We start from the raw sequence: 17,352 nt of genomic DNA, 5'->3' as shown, positions 1-17,352 counted from the left end.
ATTGGCCAAATTATCGCTCCGTGTAAAAAGGACCATTACACTGAACAATTACCGAACAGATGCAACAATACAGTGGCCGATTAACGATGATTTCAGGTTCAGCTCAAGAGATGAGATCAACAAGACACAAATGATTTTTCAATTGTAGCCTGCATTCACACAAAATGATTCTCGTTTAAGGGTACGTTCACACGTACCGACTCGCAGCGGAAATCTCGCTGCGAGTTCCACTACGACTTAATGTGCTGGCGGGTCCTGTGCACACATCTGAAAGACCGCTGCGAGTATGTTATGCAGCCGCCCCCTTACCTCCTTCGGCTCCCGATCTGTATATACATTACCTCTCTCCTGCACGGGGTCCTGGCGTCCTGCTCTCCCGCCCAGTCAATCAGTGTGTTGCCCGGCCGCAGCCACTGATTGGTTGGACGGGAGAGCAGGACGCCAGGACCCCGTGCAGGAGAGAGGTAATGTATATACAGAGAGTGGGAGCCAAAGGTGTTAAAGGGGCGGCTGCATAACATACTCGCAGCGGTCTTTCAGATGCGTGCACAGGACCTGCCAGCACATTAACTCGTAGTGGATCTCGCTGCAAAACTCGGAGCGAGTCGGTACGTGTGAACGTACCCTAAATTTGATAATCATTTCATTTAATAGGGCCCTAATGGTGTATTTACACAGAGAGATTTATCTGACAGATTTTTGAAGCCAAAGCCAGGAATAGACTATAACTATAAACAGGGAACAGGTCAAGGAAAGACAGATTTCTCCCCTTTTCAAATTAATTCCTGGCTTTGGCTTCAAAAATCAATGAGATAATATGTCTGTGTAAACACACCATAAATCTGAGGACACCTGTATGCAGCAGGAGCACCATCCCTGGTATACGACCATGTTCCTATACTAATTTAGGGACTTCCTGTAAAGAAAGTTACAGTAATTTTAGTATCTGGATTACTAGAAATACTGAGTGACAAGAAATATTAATTCCTAGTGACCATGTGCAATTCTGTGGTAAAAATTAGCAGAATTTACCTGAGAACACATCTGTATGGGAAACCTAGAGGAATTTCTGAGGAAAAGCCCAATGCCCCGAGGCATGTAGGATGTCTGTGCAGGACAAGCACAGTTTTTTCTTCCTTTACAGCTCATAGCAACCAATCACAGCTCAGCTTTCATTTCTCACATTTCTCTGATAAAAATGAAAGCTGAGCTGTGATTGGTTGCTATGGGCAACAATGAGAATCTTACTATAACATGGCGTGTTAAACTTCCCTCACGATTTTTCCATGTTTCTCCCCTCATAACTGTGATGTACAAGTAGGGTGAAAACCAGTTAAAAAAAAAAAAAAAAAAAAACACACAACGACAACTTTGTGCAAAAATGTGTGACTTTTCACCAGTCTCCACTAGGCACAGACCTTGATAAATTGCCCTTGTACTTTCGACCGTATCCACGTCCTATAACGGGAGTGGGTCTGAAGAACAGATAGGTGCAGATCTTTCTATTAGGGTACGTTCACACTGAGGAAAACAGGCGAAATTCCGAGTGGGACTCCCGATGCGGACGCCGCTCAGAATTCTGCCTGCCTCAGTGTGATGTGTAGCGCGCCTCTGCTCTAAGCTGAAAGAATTGACATGTTAATTCCTTGAGCGCAGAGAGACGAGGTATGCGTCCCTGTAGGCGTTTAAAACCTCCCCCCTCTTACACTCGTCAATGGCCCTGCGCTGTCGCTGGGACTTTTGGCAACACCACACGACCGTTTGAAAGCGAAAGGGGGCCTGATTTTAGAGAAGTAGCCTAAAAGGTCCCCATACACTTTTGTCAGCTACATACCCTTAGACCCAGTTCACACTGAGCAAAAATGGCAGAATCGCCGTGCTCAGTGTCTCACAGTGAGTGAATGGGAGAGCGTGCGCACGTCCGCTCCCCACTCAAAGAATTGATGGACGAATTTTCAGGGTGGAAATTCCTCAGTGCGAACACTCATAACATGTACACAATAACAAGTACACACAGGGTACTCACCAATAAACACATTTCATTGCACTTACATGTCTTCTTTTACTGCATGGAAAAAAAATTAGAAAATTTTGACAGTACTAAAAGGGGGGGGGGGGGGGAATTAAAAAAAAATACGTAAAATTCAGAGGGATTATAAAGACACAAGCAATACTAAGAGTAGTGCTCCCTATATACTCACCTTCTAAGCTGCTGCTGCTGCTGCTGCACTAGTGTACAGCCATCTCTCATCCTCTCAGTACACACACCTGAGGCCAGTTTTCTTCTAAAAAGTCAGTGAGGCAAATTAAAGGGGAACTACCCTAATGTCTGGTTGACACTGTTCACGGTGCATTATCTGCATGTGCTGTTTTCTTTTTGTCCATAAATAAACAGACCCGCATACAGATTTTATATCTGCTGCATGTCAATTTAAACATGTCAATTCATTTCAATGGCCAATTTAGGGTCCATTTACACAGAAAGATTATCTGACAGATTATCTGCCAAAGATTTGAAGCCAAAGCCAGGAATGGATTTGAAAAGAGGAGAAATCTCAGGCTTTCCTTTATGACCTGATCTCTGTTTATAGTCTGTTTCTGGCTTTGGCTTCAAATCTTTGGCACATAATCTGTCAGATAATCTTTCTGTGTAAATGGACCCTTAGATTTTCATATCCGGCCCAATGGAGTCACTAAACAACTCCGGCCATTAAAATGAACAGAACCTGCTGCTATCCAGAACAGTATACTGCTGTCTCTGGTTCTCAGCTGGTTAACAACAAATAACTCTGATGGAGGCAGAGTGCACAGTGTGAACATAGTCTTAGGCCCTATTCACACATTCATATTTCTAAAGTAAGGGTAGCTTACTCCGCTGCGGATCCTGTTGTGTGAAGCTGAATGGGTCCCATACACGCAGCGGATCCGCTCCCTGTATGGGACCCGGCCCCTTTAACCCCAACGCCACCAGCCTCCTGCAGCCTGAAGCATACATTACCAGCTCAGCGCCGCGACTGTGTGAAGCTCCCGGCTCCCCTCGCTACTCATCAGCCAATCAGTGCACGGCAGCACTGATTGGCTGATGAGGAGCGAGGAAAGCCGGGAGCGTCACATACAGCTGCGGCGCCGAGCAGGTAATGTATGATCGTGGCGGGGGCTGCGGGCGGGCGGCCGGTGGCGGGGGGTTAAAGGGGCCGGGTTTCATACAGGGAGCGGATCAGAGACGTGTGAAGCTACCCCTAAGTGGGACCCCAGAGATTTTTTAATCAACTGGTGTCAAAAAGTTATACAGGTTTGTAAATGACTTCTTTAAAAAAAAAAAAAAGAACACAAAGTTGCCCCTAGCAACCAATCAGATTCCACCTTTCATTTTCCAAAGAGTCTGTGAGGAATGAAAGGTGGAATCTGATTGGTTGCTAGGGGCAACTGAGCCAGCTCTACTTTACACCAGTTTGATAAATCTCCACCCTAGTACTTATCAGCTGCCGTATGTTCTGCAGGAGCTGTCCAGAGCAGGACAAGTTTTCTATACCAATTTGCTCCTGCTCAGGACAGTTCCTGACAGAGGTGGCAGCAGAGGCAGAGAGCACTCTGTCAGACTGGAAATAATACAACACTTCCTGAAGGACATACAGCAGCTGATAAGTACTGGAAGACTTTATATATTTTTTTAAAAGAAGTAGTTTACAAATCTTTATATCTTTCTGACACCAACTGATTTAAAAACATTTAATTCTTCAGAGTTCCCCTTTACGGAATGGAAGGATCCATTTTTTTCAATGGTTTTTAATTAAATTATAGCTGACAAATTATGTTTAGTTACAAAGACAAAACCCTCACACATTACAATAAATGAAAAGATTGACAAATAATAGTAAACTTCCACGAGAATGCAGAAGCCTTAGAAAATAACTGTACTTCATGTCGCAGCAGGCTTTGCTGTGGCACTTGTAGCATGAAATCCGCTCTGGATGCGCTACGTGAGAACGTGCCCTAAAGGTAGTATGAACAAAATTCCCTGTTATCCTCTTCCACAGCCCCACAGTGTTCCCGACGTATTTCTTTAAAGGGAATTTGTCAGCATAAACTAGTGATAAAAATGCTGACTAGACGAGTGTATTACTTGTATAATTCTGTTCAGCCATTCTCTTAATATATAGAATAGGATTCCAGCCACACCCCTCCCCCGCCCTCCAACTGCTGATTGACAGTCGACTGCCTATAGACAGCATGCATAGATAACTGCCAACCAGCAGCTGGTGGGCAGAGTTTTCTGCTTCTCATGAATATCCAGGACTACTGGGCTCATGCACACAACGGAGAGGACTACTCATTGTCCATGTTATTCAGGAGGATATCTCTGGATCAGCTACACAGAACAATGTAAGTGATACATCATTCTGTTCAGCTTCTCTGTCACTAGTTTATGCAACTCTTACCCTTATGCACCCTGTTTCTACTTGGAATTTCTGCCTGTTTTACTCAGTGTGAACATACCCTTAGACAGGAAAGCATAAACCTACTGAGAGTCTCTTTAAGGTTGCCTTCACACGCACCGTATCGCTGCGATTTTTACATGCGACTTTTGATTTTCACATGAAAATCATGTGAAAATCAAAACACGCATGTAAAAAAACGCAGCAAAAACGCAGGGTTAAAGACGCAGCGATAAAAACGCAGCAATACGGTACATGTGAAGCTACCCTAAGGGTACAAACCCACTTGCCGAATCTGCAGCGAGTCCCCTCGCTGCATATTTGCTGTGGATCGCTACGGATCCCGGCCCTATACTTTCAATGCCAGACAAACTCGCAGCAGGGATGTACATCCCGTTAACCCCCTGCCGGCTGGACAATATACATTACTGGGTCCCCACTCCGGCTTGCTTCGGGGCTCCCGGTGTCTGCACGTCCCGCTCGGTCAATCAGTGCACTCTGGCGGGGCAGCGCACTGATTGGCCGGGCGGGACGTGCCGGGAACCGCCGAAGCAAGCAGGAACGGGGACCCGGTAATGTATAGTGTCCAGCTGGCAGGGGGTTAACGGTATAGCTCCCAACTGCCCCGGATTCCGCAGGACAGTCCAGTTTTCTGGGTGCTGTCCCGCGGTCCCGGAACGGCACCCAGTGTTCCGCATTATATATGGCCCCACCGAAAAAAAAACAATAAACCAGTAACTCACCTGTCCGCCGGTCCCAGCAGCTCCTCTCCCAGAAGAGTGCGCACTCCCGTCATCCTCCAGGGCGGACAGCGGGGTATACAGACACTGACTGTGACCTGCAGCCTCTATCATTAATTACTTCCGGCACAGTCAGTGTCTGTATAACCCGCTGCCCGCTCCGGAGGATGACGGAAGTGCGCGCTCTGCCGGGAGAGGAGCTGCTGGGACCGGCGGACAGGTGAGTTACTGGTTTATTGTTTTTTTCGGTGGGGCCACACAATTGGGGGGATTGGCTACTATGTCGGGCGCTATATGGGGGATTGGCTACTATATGGGCGGATTGGCTACTATGTGGGCACTATATGGGAGAATTGGCTACTTTATGGGGCACTATATGGGGGGATTGGCTTCTATGTGGGGCACTATATGGGGATTGGCTACTATGTGGGGCACTATATGGGGGGATTGGCTACTATGTGGGGCACTATATGGGGGGATTGGATACTATGTGGGGCACTATATGGGGCATTGGATACTATGTGGGGCACTATGTGGGGGATTGGATACTATGTGTGGCACTATTGGGGGGATTGGATACTATGTGGGGCACTATAATGGGGGATTGGATACTATATATAGGGCATTTTGGGGGGATTGGATACTGTATAGGGCACTATTCAGTCAGCAGCATGTGGTGACTGTAGGGGAGTGGCTATGGAGGGTTGCTATGGGGGCGTGGCTATGGAGGGTTGCTATGGGGGGGTCACTATGGGGCGTGGCTATGGAGGGTCACTATGGGGGCGTGGCTATGGGAACCGTGGCGCACATGTCCCTCTTTGCTCTTTGCAAAAGTTGGGAGGTATGGGTTAACGGGGCGGGCTGCGGACAAACTCCCAGCATGGATGTACATCCCTGCTGCGAGTTTGTCTGGCATTGAAAGTATAGGGCCGGGATCCGCAGCGAGTCTTGCTGCAAATACGCAGCAAGGGGACTCGCTGCGGATCCGGCAAGTGGGTTTGTACCCTTTGTCTGTGTAGCCAAACTCTGAAGAGATACAGAGAACAAGGCTAAAACAATTTTAATCCCTGTCCAGTTAAACAAGATCTCCATTATCAAGCCTGTGTAATCTGAGATTTTCATCAAGCAGTTAAGTGCCTGTGAACGCAACTTGTGAACCCAGCTGACCGGGCTCCCTGAATGAAGGCGACCTATCATCATAATACTGCATGCATGACATTTAAGGTCTGGCAAAACTTACATCACCAAGCAGAAGTAATATACAAAGAGACTAGATTTCCTGTCATCCTCAATTCCTACTGCTTCCACTAGCAGGGATGGGGAAACTGTGGCCCTGCAGCTGTTGCTAGACTACAATTCCCACCATGCCTGGACAGCCTAACAACGCTATTGATTGGATGCTATAGCACATCAGGAAGTGACCCTTGAAGAAGTCTATATCTCCTAGCAACAGCAATGATTATTTTTGCATTTTTTTTATTAGAATGTTCTTGTTCATAATACTACTACTACTCCTCTGCTGTTTACCATGTCTGTCATGTCCATCCACATGACCGAGCTGTAGCTGTCCATCAGCTGAGAAACCTGCTGCGTCCTACCTTGTATTATGCACTAGGTGTGGTGTTTAGTTAGTGTCTCCCTGTAGGCTGCAATGTGCAAGCTTTAAGGGTCCATTTACACAGAAAGATTATCTGGCAGATTATCTGCCAAAGATTTGAAGCCAAAGCCAGAAATGGATTTGAAAAGAAGAGAAATCTCAGGGTTTCCTTTATGGCCTGTTCTCTGTTTATAGTCTGTTTCTGGTTTTGGCTTCAAATCTTTGGCAGATAATCTGTCAGATAATCTTTCTGTGTAAATGGACCCTTACATGCAGTATCATTTAGTGGTGTACACAGACTAGACGTAGACCCCATAGCAAAAAAAATAATAATTCCAGTCTTAGAGCTGATGTAGGTTTATACCATTCTACTATAACATCCCAGGAATGGATGACACTGTGGCCAACTCTCATAAGAAAGAATAGCATACAGAATATTTATCACTTACCAGAATAATAGGTGTTAAATATTAGATGGGCCATGCTCTCAACAATATATATATATTCCAAATACATGAGCGTTCCCTTACTGAATACATTAAAGGGGTACTCCGACAAAAATCTTTTTGTTTCAAAACTGATTTCAGAAAATAAAAAAAAGTAAACTTGTACCGCTCTGGACAGTTCCTGTCTCAAACAGGGGTGGCAACAGAGAGAACCATGTCAGACTGAAATGAAAACACCACATCCTGCAGAACATACAGCAGCTGATAAGTACTGGAAGAATTGACATTTTTAAATAGAAGTTAAATAAATTGTTGCTCTGAAAGAAAAAGCTTTTTTGCTGCATAACCCCTTTAAATGATCAGGTTCAGTAGAAGCAGCACTTGTCTACTGAGCTTCTTCTCTAGTGCACTCCTAGTCAGTACAGGTAAAATGGCTTTTAAAGTACTGTGGGAATCTTTAGGGAGATGATGTTCTGCTAAGCACTTCTGTTAACTAAAGTAAATTACAATGTTTCTTTCTCAAAAAATGTTTTCTGCACAAGAAACAAAAAAGTGTTGAGAACATGTGCTGCGTCCTATGTCTACATAAATAAATACAAATTTGCAGCAAGACGTGAGTGCCAAGATTTTTCTATTAATTTTGGATGCTTCTTAAAGCGACTCCGTACCCACAAACTGACCCCCCCCAAACCACTTGTACCTTCGGATAGCTTCTTTTAATCTAAGATCTGTCCTGGGGTCCGTTCGGCAGGTGATGCAGTTATTGTCATAAAAACAACTTTTAACTCGGCAGCGCTGTGTCTAACGGCCGGGGCTTACATTTGTATATGCATTAGGCTGGCACACCCTCTCTGTCCTTCCCCCCCCCCCCACCCTCCTCATCATTAGGAATGCCCCAGACAGATTGCTTCCTATTCCCCACCTGTGTATAATGAACATGGCCTGGATCGTTAATACACCTGTGCAAAGCTCAAACAGCAGTAAATGTTCCTGGATCATTCCTAATGATGAGGAGGGTGGGGAGGAAGGAAGGAGAGGTTGTGCCAGCCTTATGCATATACAAATGTAAGCCCCGGCTGTTAGACACAGCGCTGTAGTATTAAAAGTTGTTTTTAGGACAATAACTGCATCCCCTGCCGAACGGACCCCAGGACAGATCTTGGATTAAAAGCAGCTATCTGAAGGTACAAGTGGTTAGGGGGGGTCAGATTGTGGGTACAGAGTCACTTTTAACTACAAGCACCATGTTTTGGATAAAAAGTGTGGAGTGCCGGTCTACAGATTGGATTTACCAAGAAACCATAAGGTAACAGGCCATATTCTGAGTGTAACTCAATTTGCACCCATACTTTTTTTTATAGATATTTAATGGGTCACTGTAATTTCAAACAACTTCCTTCCATGTGGTAGACTATGATAGGCTATGTGACTCCCAACAATTCTGTAAATCACTTTACTTTTAACAATAATGATGCTTAGGGTATGTTCACACTGAGGAATAGTCAAGGAATTGAAGAGGAAAGTTTCCTGAGGAAAATTTACTCTTTTTGAGTTGGCGCAAAATTCAAGCAGAATTAGAGCGGAAAGCGGAAATTCAAAGCATATGCATTATGGTAGGTATAGCAAATAAAAAGATGACTGCCCCCTGGGTATCTGTGCAGCATGTCCTGCCAATGCACATGCCTGTATACGTATATACATTTACTGGTTTTGTTACAAATTCTCAGCAATGTTCATTTGGTCTTTCTACTAGTTTTAGAGAATACTCCAAAAAGTCTATTGTGTCACAAAAAATGCAAACTACATTAATGGCTGCATCTACAGAACATGTCTGCCAGGACTAACCCCATGTCTTATTCACAGTGTACACCCAAAAAAAGTTTACCACCAATGTTCTCTCTGATCCTTTGCAGCGACTAAGTAGGGACAGCTAGGGACATGGGCAATAAATACTATGGTACAGAGCCAAAATCAGCTGTGTTCTGGATTGCCCATCCAAGGTGTCCACTGGGGGGATATTTGTGTGGCCACTTACAAGTTTTAAAAAATGCTTGGTATGGTGTAAAATAATAATATAACTCCTCCTCTCCCTACCAACCCCTGCCTTGTCCGTTCCAAACCTTCCTGGTCCTGCTGTTACAGCATTTCCTAAACCATTCTTGACATTAACATGTGACCACTGCAGTCACTTACATGCTGCTGCAGGTCACGGCTGTAACCAGTAATTGGTCGCATTGGGTCACATGTCTGTATCCAGGGGGACAAGGAAATACTGTAAACAGAGTAAACGCTCTGATCGATCCCTAAGAGGAGATCCTTACAGAGTGTACACAGTAGCAGACTTTTCCTTAACAGGGGAAAATGTATAATCTTCCTTGATGCATTGTCATGCTACTTACAGGTAATAGTATCTGTAGCAGTTTTATACTGGTTCCCATATGATCACATTATATGGCTGCCACTTTTAGTAGTAAGATATGGCTCTAGAACTTGGAAGAGTTTGGGGGCCTCCTGATCTAGAGAACCTATACGTTCATCCAGAATGGAAAGGGGTTCTCTAAGAAATAAATTGGTACAACAACATTAAAGGGGTATTCCACCCAAGAGGTAAAAAAATTAAATGCTCCCAAACCTAACTAGCCTTACTCACCAAGTCCCCCTTAGTATTTTGAGCCATCTCCCATTTTTCTAGCTGCCATGTTTTTCTAAAAGCAGGCCTATATCCAAGATGGCACAGGCCAGGAAACTACATTTCCCAAAATGCACTGCACCTCCAAGCAAACTGCCAAATGTCTGCCTCATCTTACAGTATCTGCACATCGCTAGCTTAATCTGCTACGGCTACACTGTAAACAAAATATCTATCTATCTATCTGTCTGTCTATCTATCTATCTATCTAACCATCTAAATAGATAGATTAGAAAGATAGATGAAACAACTGTGTTTCCTTTCCCCTATACTGCTCAGGAGGCTCTCACTATTCTGTTCTTTCCCTGCCCCTTGGCCAGGTGCTCACTGATTGTTGTGATGTCAGTGGTGTTGTTACAGATTAGTTGTTACAGCTTGCCTGGCAACAGAAGAGACAGTGACTTTGGTCTTAGAAGGTAGGGGGAGGACAGAAGGTGGAGACAGAGGTTTTTTTTCAAAAGAGTCGGGGAGGAGGTGGCCTAACCTAACCAAATGCACCTACCTCCCTGGCTCCAGCGCTGGGGTCTGCTGATTTGGGCGGTAACCGGGCCATGATGTGTCAGCCCCGCTCAGCCAGTCAGCGACCGTCCCAACTGTAAAGATAAGGCTTGCCATGTTTCTGCATCCTGACAAATTAAAAGGTATCTGCCATCAAATTGCAGGTGACCCCATACACATGGTTGTCACATGTTCTCAGTAAGCAGGGGACAGTAAATACCAGATATCTCTGGTAGCAGCCTATCCTCTATCAGAACAAAGATCAGGCACATTGAAACCTAAGAGCCCTTTAACACAGCCCGATGGAAACAGCAAGCTGATCTGCGCTCATTTGCCAAGTCTTTACAAGGCTCAATCAATTGTGCAGCCAGGCAGCACAATCGATTGCTGGATCATTTGTATGGCCTATTACCTCCTCACAGTAGGCCGCACATTCCTATTTACACCCCAAGACGAGATGTGAGGTTTACTGGCAATGATCTAATGGGCTTTGAAAAAGATGTGACGGCATAAAGGAACCCAAACAAAACCAACACCCCCCCTCCCCTAAAAAAAAACAAAAAAAAAACAAGGGAGAATTGGGACACCCTCAAACACATTAGAGGACTGGCTATGTACCGCCTAATGGTGAAGCACCATATGGCGGTATGTGGAGTGCTAACAGTTCTCTGATGAGCAGACATGAGCCTTAAAGGGGTTATCCTGCGCTACAAAAACATGGCCACTTTCTTCCAGACAGCCCCACTCTTGTCTCCAACTTGGGCTAGGTTTTGCTGCTCAGTTCCATTGAAGTGAATGGAGGTTATCCAGCGCTACAAAAACATGGCTACTTTCCCCCTACTGTTGTCTCCAGTTAGGGTGGGGTTTTGAAACTTAGTTCCATTGAAGTAAATGGAGCTTAATTACAAACCGCACCTGAACTGGAGACAACAGTAGGCCGTATTTTTGTAGCGCTGGATAACCCCTTTAATTGCAAACCGCAACTGAACTGGAGACAACAGTAGGGGGAAAAGTGGCCATGTTTTTGTAGCGCTGGATAACCCCTTTAATTGCAAACTGCACCTGAACTGGAGACAAGAGTCGTGTTATCTCTGAAAGAAAGTGGCCATGTTTTTGTACCACTGGATAACCCCTTTAAATGTTGCATATACTACAAAAGCAGCTCCTGAAATTGAAAGATAGATATGGCAAACCCCCCCAGAGGACCACCCCATTTTGTATAGAAGACCCCTACAGAAGCCCACTTTTCAGTGCGATCTTGGGTTGTATTATAATTCCATTCACCTAAGTGACAACAATCATGGCCGCCACGGCCGCTGTTATGGGAGGTCATCATCCATACGCTTTAATATATTGCTATATCCTGCTCCCATATCACAGGTGATTTACCATTGACACCAGGAAGGCTGGACCTATCATGGAGACCATATTGGTTGTCACCCTACTAGGCAGAAGAGGGCGACCTAATGGTTTATAATTACTGATTTATATTATTATGGTTATATTCTTATAAATATTTAGCAGTAAGATGTTGATATTGATAGAATGTATATATAGTAGTTCTATCCCTTCCTACTGTATATATGAGTATAACAGGTGCATATGAGGCTGCCTATACTGCTGTATGTCATCCTTATTCCCACCACACCCTCCTCACGCTCATAGCAATACACAAGTCTGCATTTCCCCTTATCTATGCCGGACACACACATCCCAGTATCTCATCATACACAATGATGCTGTCAGGATTACTATGCATTATACAGTATAAGCCACACAAACACTAGAGACCCAATGCAGCTTTGCAGGCGTCTAGCTGTCATCCCCAGTGAAGGGTTAAGGGTGGGTCCCTTCTCCTGCCAGCTGCTGGTGGTAAGGGCATGGAGATGGCACATTATACAGCAATCACATATAGATAACCTACCTGAGCAATGCATCTATGGATGACACCTTGTGCTGAGTGATCAGGGGAGGATTGCAATGCAGGAGCAGCATGCACAGCCAAGCAGATTATACCCTGCACACAAGGCATCTCTCACAGGGGCACAGACAGGTTGGCATGGCACTTACAGGGAATGCTGCTGGTCTGCTGCCTATCACAGTAGCTGGGATACACGGAGCAGTGGATCTGATCCCTCCATTCACCATCCCGTCAGGAGGAGCTGTCTCTGGACCCGGTGCTGCTGCTGCTGCAGTGCTGTCTGTGCTCAGTGCCGGGGAAGCAGCAGAGCATGCACCACGTGTTTCTCCATAGAAGGCTGTCACAGCGCCAACAGCGGCATCTAGTGGTAACATTGGAATATTAGCACCCTAAGGTCTTCATTATGTCATACACTATGAATATTTATAATAGATATAATAAATATTTAAATGCACAATAACATTACCAAGCAATGTGTGACTCCCCAACTACAACTCCCAGCATGCCTATAGGACCTAACAGGTTCTATGTGAATCATCCCATAAGGAATAGACCATAGTGGTAATCAATTGGCTCCAAATTCACAGCTAAATAGTATGGTCTTATGCAGGCCCTTTGGCACACATTATTTCTATGTCAAAACCTGGTACACTTGCCTGCCAGGCCTGCTCTTTCTTGTCTTGAGCCCCAATCACATAGATAAACCGCAAAGATAATGTAAGTAATAGATTTCACCCCAGTGCTTGATTCACAGCTTTGACTGTTCACAACTGCTCTATAATGTCCTCTGTGGGTATGGAGACATAAGAGAGCAGGATTTCCTGTGTCAGTGCAATGTATGGTGACCATGCATTATAGCAACTAGTCTACACCCACTAGCTCAGACACCAATGAAAATTACAGATGAAACCTGTTAAAACATTTAAAAAATCCAAGTTATAATGGCCAAAAATAGCGCTACTCCTTATGTAACCCACCCCAACTGCTTATGCTAAAAAGTTACCTGAAACGATGAGTTACTTTTCATTTAGTTTTCGAGAGATTATAGTAATTTTTGGAGAACATAAATTTAAAAAAAAAAATTTTTTCCCTACCTAATGTTTTTTTCCCATTACCATTTCCGTATAATGCTGCGTTTACACGTAACGATTATTGTGCAAATCTGCGCGATAACGATCGATCGAATTCGAACGATAATCGTACGTGTAAACGCAGCAAACGATCAAACGACGAACGAGAAATCGTTCATTTTGATCTTACAAGTTCCCAAATGGTTGTTCGTAAAAAATTCGCAGATCGTTCCGTGTAAACAGTCGTTCGCCAATTTAACCAATGTGTGAGATAGGCTTAAGCGATCGCAAAACGAATTTTCTAAACGCTGATTGTTATGAAAAAAAAAAACGTGACTCCGACATCGTTAATCGTACGATCGGGTCAATTATCGTTTCGTGTAAACGCAGCATAAAGGCTTACTCTTAGCATGACGTATTTGTATATTTTGCCACCATTTTGGAGAATATTTAATTGATTTACCTCTTACATCCAGGGCCGTATTTACCACTAGGCACCCGTGGATCGGTGCCTAGGGCAGCACCTTGCAGGGGGCAGCACCAGGGAGCAGGGGAAAGAAAACAACTTTTTTTTTGTTTGTTTTTTTTAGTCTCCTACCTCCCTTTCCGAATTGTCAGTAAATCCAGTGTCTTTTTAGGGGGGAAGACTGGTATGATGGTGTTATCCAGTCACAGTATGGCGGTGTTAATCAGTCACAGTATGGCAGTGTTAACCAGTCTCTATATAGTGGTGTTATCCAGTCACAGTATAGTGGTATTGGTATTTGGCTGCATGTGGTGTCATACAGTAAATGTGGCCTAAAAACGGATCAGATATCAATATGATGTTCAGAAACTAGAAAATCCTGATGCTAATTGGTGAGTGAGGATGGGGCGTCCTCAGGTTTAGCGCCTAGGGCAGCAACAGCTGTTAATACGGCCCTGATTACATCATAAAGCAGGTTCTCCTTTTCCATGTGGGACTAATCGTGTGTTTACACAGAGATTTATCTGACAGATTTTTGAAGCCAAAGCCAGGAATGGATTTGAAAAGAGCAGAAATCTCAGTCTTTCCTTTATCACCTGTTCTCTGTTTATAGTCTGTTCCTGGCTTTGGCTTCAAAAATCTGTCAGATAAATCCCTCTGTGTAAACACACCATTGAGAATACTTTTACCTTTTACTATATGTTGTTAGATGGTTATCCTATTACTTCTGCAATAAACTCAAAATTAAAAATAATAAGAATTATACTTGTTAAACTGCAGGAAGAGGTCAAGATAGTAAATTTCTGCAATTCTACCATTGTTGTTCTGCTCTTTTTCACACAATATACAACGTGGTTTAAATAAATCATGTGTTAACTGTGGTGCACTGTATGTCTATATGCCTTTAAGTTATGTTGTATTATATATTAGATATTTATACTGTATTGTACTGTTTTTTTTGCTTATAAGTGTCTTATACGGTAGATCTGATTGGCCTGCGAGTCTTTGCTTATGTCACAGTAGACAGTGGCAAATAAGCATTGTACCATAGCATCCACTGAGCGGACAGTGAAAAAAAGCATTTACTGTATATGTCTAGGTTTGGTATCATCCCTAGAACACTGGCATAATGTGTGGATTCCAGAGGGACGTGCATATGATCTAATGCATTAAAGTGGTTATTTACCAAAATTTTGCTAGCTTTAAATCAACTGGTGCCAGAAAGTGCCAGAGATTTGTAATTTACCTCTACTAAAAAAAATCTCAAGTACTTATCAGCTGCTGTATGTCCTGCCGGAAGTGGTATTCTTTCCAGTCTGGAGAGCAGGAGAGGTTTTGTATGGGGATTTGCTACTGCTCTGGACAATTCCTGACATGGACAGGTGGCAACAGAGAGCACTGTGTCAGACTGAAGAGAATACACCACTTTCTGAAGGGCATAGGGTAGCTGATAAGTAGTGGAAGACTCAAGATTTATTAATAGAAGTAAATTACAACTCCCTGGCACTTTCTGGAACCATTTTATTTGAAAGAAAAAAAATTGGAGTGAACAACCCCTTTAAAGTTATGACCCGCAAAGAAAAGTAGCTAAAGAGGTGTCACGGAAAATGTTCAACTGAACTTGTGGAGATGCTCATGTAGCTGCCCAATCACTAGAAAATTTCAAAGTGTCACTCTGCAAGGAGGCAGAAGACTTAGATGGAGCAGACAATGTGCTGGTCTGGAGAACACGCTCTCTCTGTGATGTGTCATACATTCTATGGAGACAAAGAACAGCCATTAACAACATGTTTTGTAACCAGATCTCCTATTAAAGATTTGTTTGCCTGTTGTGTGTTTAACCATCAAGCCTTTGTGCCTCTCTTTAAGACTGCTCTGAAGAATGACGGATACGCTGTGGATTTCTGCTGATAATCTGAAACTTATTCAAACCCCATGAACATCTCTTAAGAGAAGATATAAATGAGAAGCAGTTGTTTGTTGTGTCTATGTATACCTTTGCATTGTATAATGTGAATTGCTGCAGCTTTAATATGGCTATTGTGTGTCCTTCTACTGACCAAACTTGGGAAATAAATGTTCTACCTGTAAAAACCACATTGTAAAACTATGTATAGCAAAATGCGGAAACTGGTGAGCAGGGGCGTAGCTAGGAATCATGGGGCCCCATAGCAAAAAACTGTATGGGGCCCATTGAATCCTGTACACTGCCCCCCCCCCCCAGTGCTACTGACATGACCACCGGGGGGGGGGGATTGTGACAGACTATGTGTGGGTGGAGCAGAGGATCGTGGTTGCGGCTCTAGTCCGCAGGGGAGGAACATACTGTGAGACATACTGTTGCTGGTCCAGGGGCTGGAGATGGAGGAAGGCACCAGCTGCAGCAGGCCAGCTGATGCCGCACCGATTGCTCTCGGTTGCAGGCAGAGGTGAGCTGTCAGTGCCTCAGCTGGCCTGCTGCTGCTGGCGCCTTCCTCCGTCTCCAGCCCCTAGACCAGCAACAGTATGTCTTGCACCACCCTCTGCCTCCAGCCTGTTCCCCCCCTGCGGACCGGAGCCGCAACCACGATGCTCTGCAGGTAGTGTCTCCTCAGCACCCACCACACCTGACCCTCTCACTGTCTGGGGGGGAGCAGCTGGGTGAGTTCACATTGCCACTGAGTTAACACAGGCCCCATAGCAGCTGCCTAGCCTGCCTCCATGGTAGCTATGCCACCACGGGTGAGTATCTTTCAAATGCGGTACTCCACCATAAGCCATGGTGGAGTGAATGGGACAGGCGGAACTTCTAGCGCAAACGTCGCTTGAAATTCTGCGCTGATTCCATAGTGTGAACATACCCTAATAGAGGAATTGCATGTAAACTTAAGATCCCCCCTTCCCCAAAATCTTGGTTGACAACAAGAATAGCATTTTTTGAAGCGAAATACATTAGTCAGCCATGACGCAGCATAGAGTTTGTCTAACATGTTAATGGCTGTCTTAAAAAACACAGAAGCAAAACAATGTCATTGTAATCTGACGTGCCTGACAATGGTTCTTCTGTATCGTATCCAAACATGCAGCAAGGCTGTCTAAGAGCATTATCATGATTAATGGCACAGCTCCGTACATATGTCGGCTCAATCTGCTCCTCTTTCATGTATGAAGAAGTGAAGCATCTTCTAAGTTGTCATTAGTCACCGGCGGCCTCTTCGCTATCTCCTTACTATTTTTACTTGTAATCTGTAGTCTTCCTAAATTAGACATAATCAGCTCAACCTGTGAGCTTGTGATCTGGACAGCCATGCATGTAATCTGCAGTAATGCTAGCCAATCTCTCATAGGCTCCTGCTGCTGGTTTATTAACGGAGCCCGGGCCTGCCTGCTTGCTTATCTGCAATTTACCAATTCTTTGGAACTTGTTTGATCATGTGTGGTGTTTTTGGCCAATGATGGTATTGTCGTGACGCCGGTGCTAGTCCAGCACATAGGTGTGGTGCTGGTACC

At 44.4% G+C, this 17,352-nt stretch overlaps 1 protein-coding gene across 10 annotated transcripts in view; it reads right to left on the bottom strand.

Annotated features, from left to right (window-relative positions):
• Positions 1-12,535, bottom strand: part of JAKMIP1 (janus kinase and microtubule interacting protein 1) — a 113,979-nt gene extending 101,444 nt beyond the window's left edge. For 8 of the 10 annotated variants that reach the window (XM_069976420.1, XM_069976426.1, XM_069976419.1 and 5 more), the window contains exon 1: positions 1,033-1,150. The gene's annotated coding sequence lies outside the window, so the exon portion shown is untranslated. The other 2 variants (XM_069976423.1, XM_069976422.1) reach the window with 2 other exon arrangements.
• Positions 12,536-17,352: the final 4,817 nt, after the last annotated feature.

The sequence above is a fragment of the Dendropsophus ebraccatus genome, chromosome 7 (genome assembly GCF_027789765.1).
Source record: "Dendropsophus ebraccatus isolate aDenEbr1 chromosome 7, aDenEbr1.pat, whole genome shotgun sequence".
Classification (NCBI taxonomy): Eukaryota; Metazoa; Chordata; class Amphibia; order Anura; family Hylidae; genus Dendropsophus; species Dendropsophus ebraccatus.
This window is presented reverse-complemented; position numbering and strand designations above follow the sequence as displayed.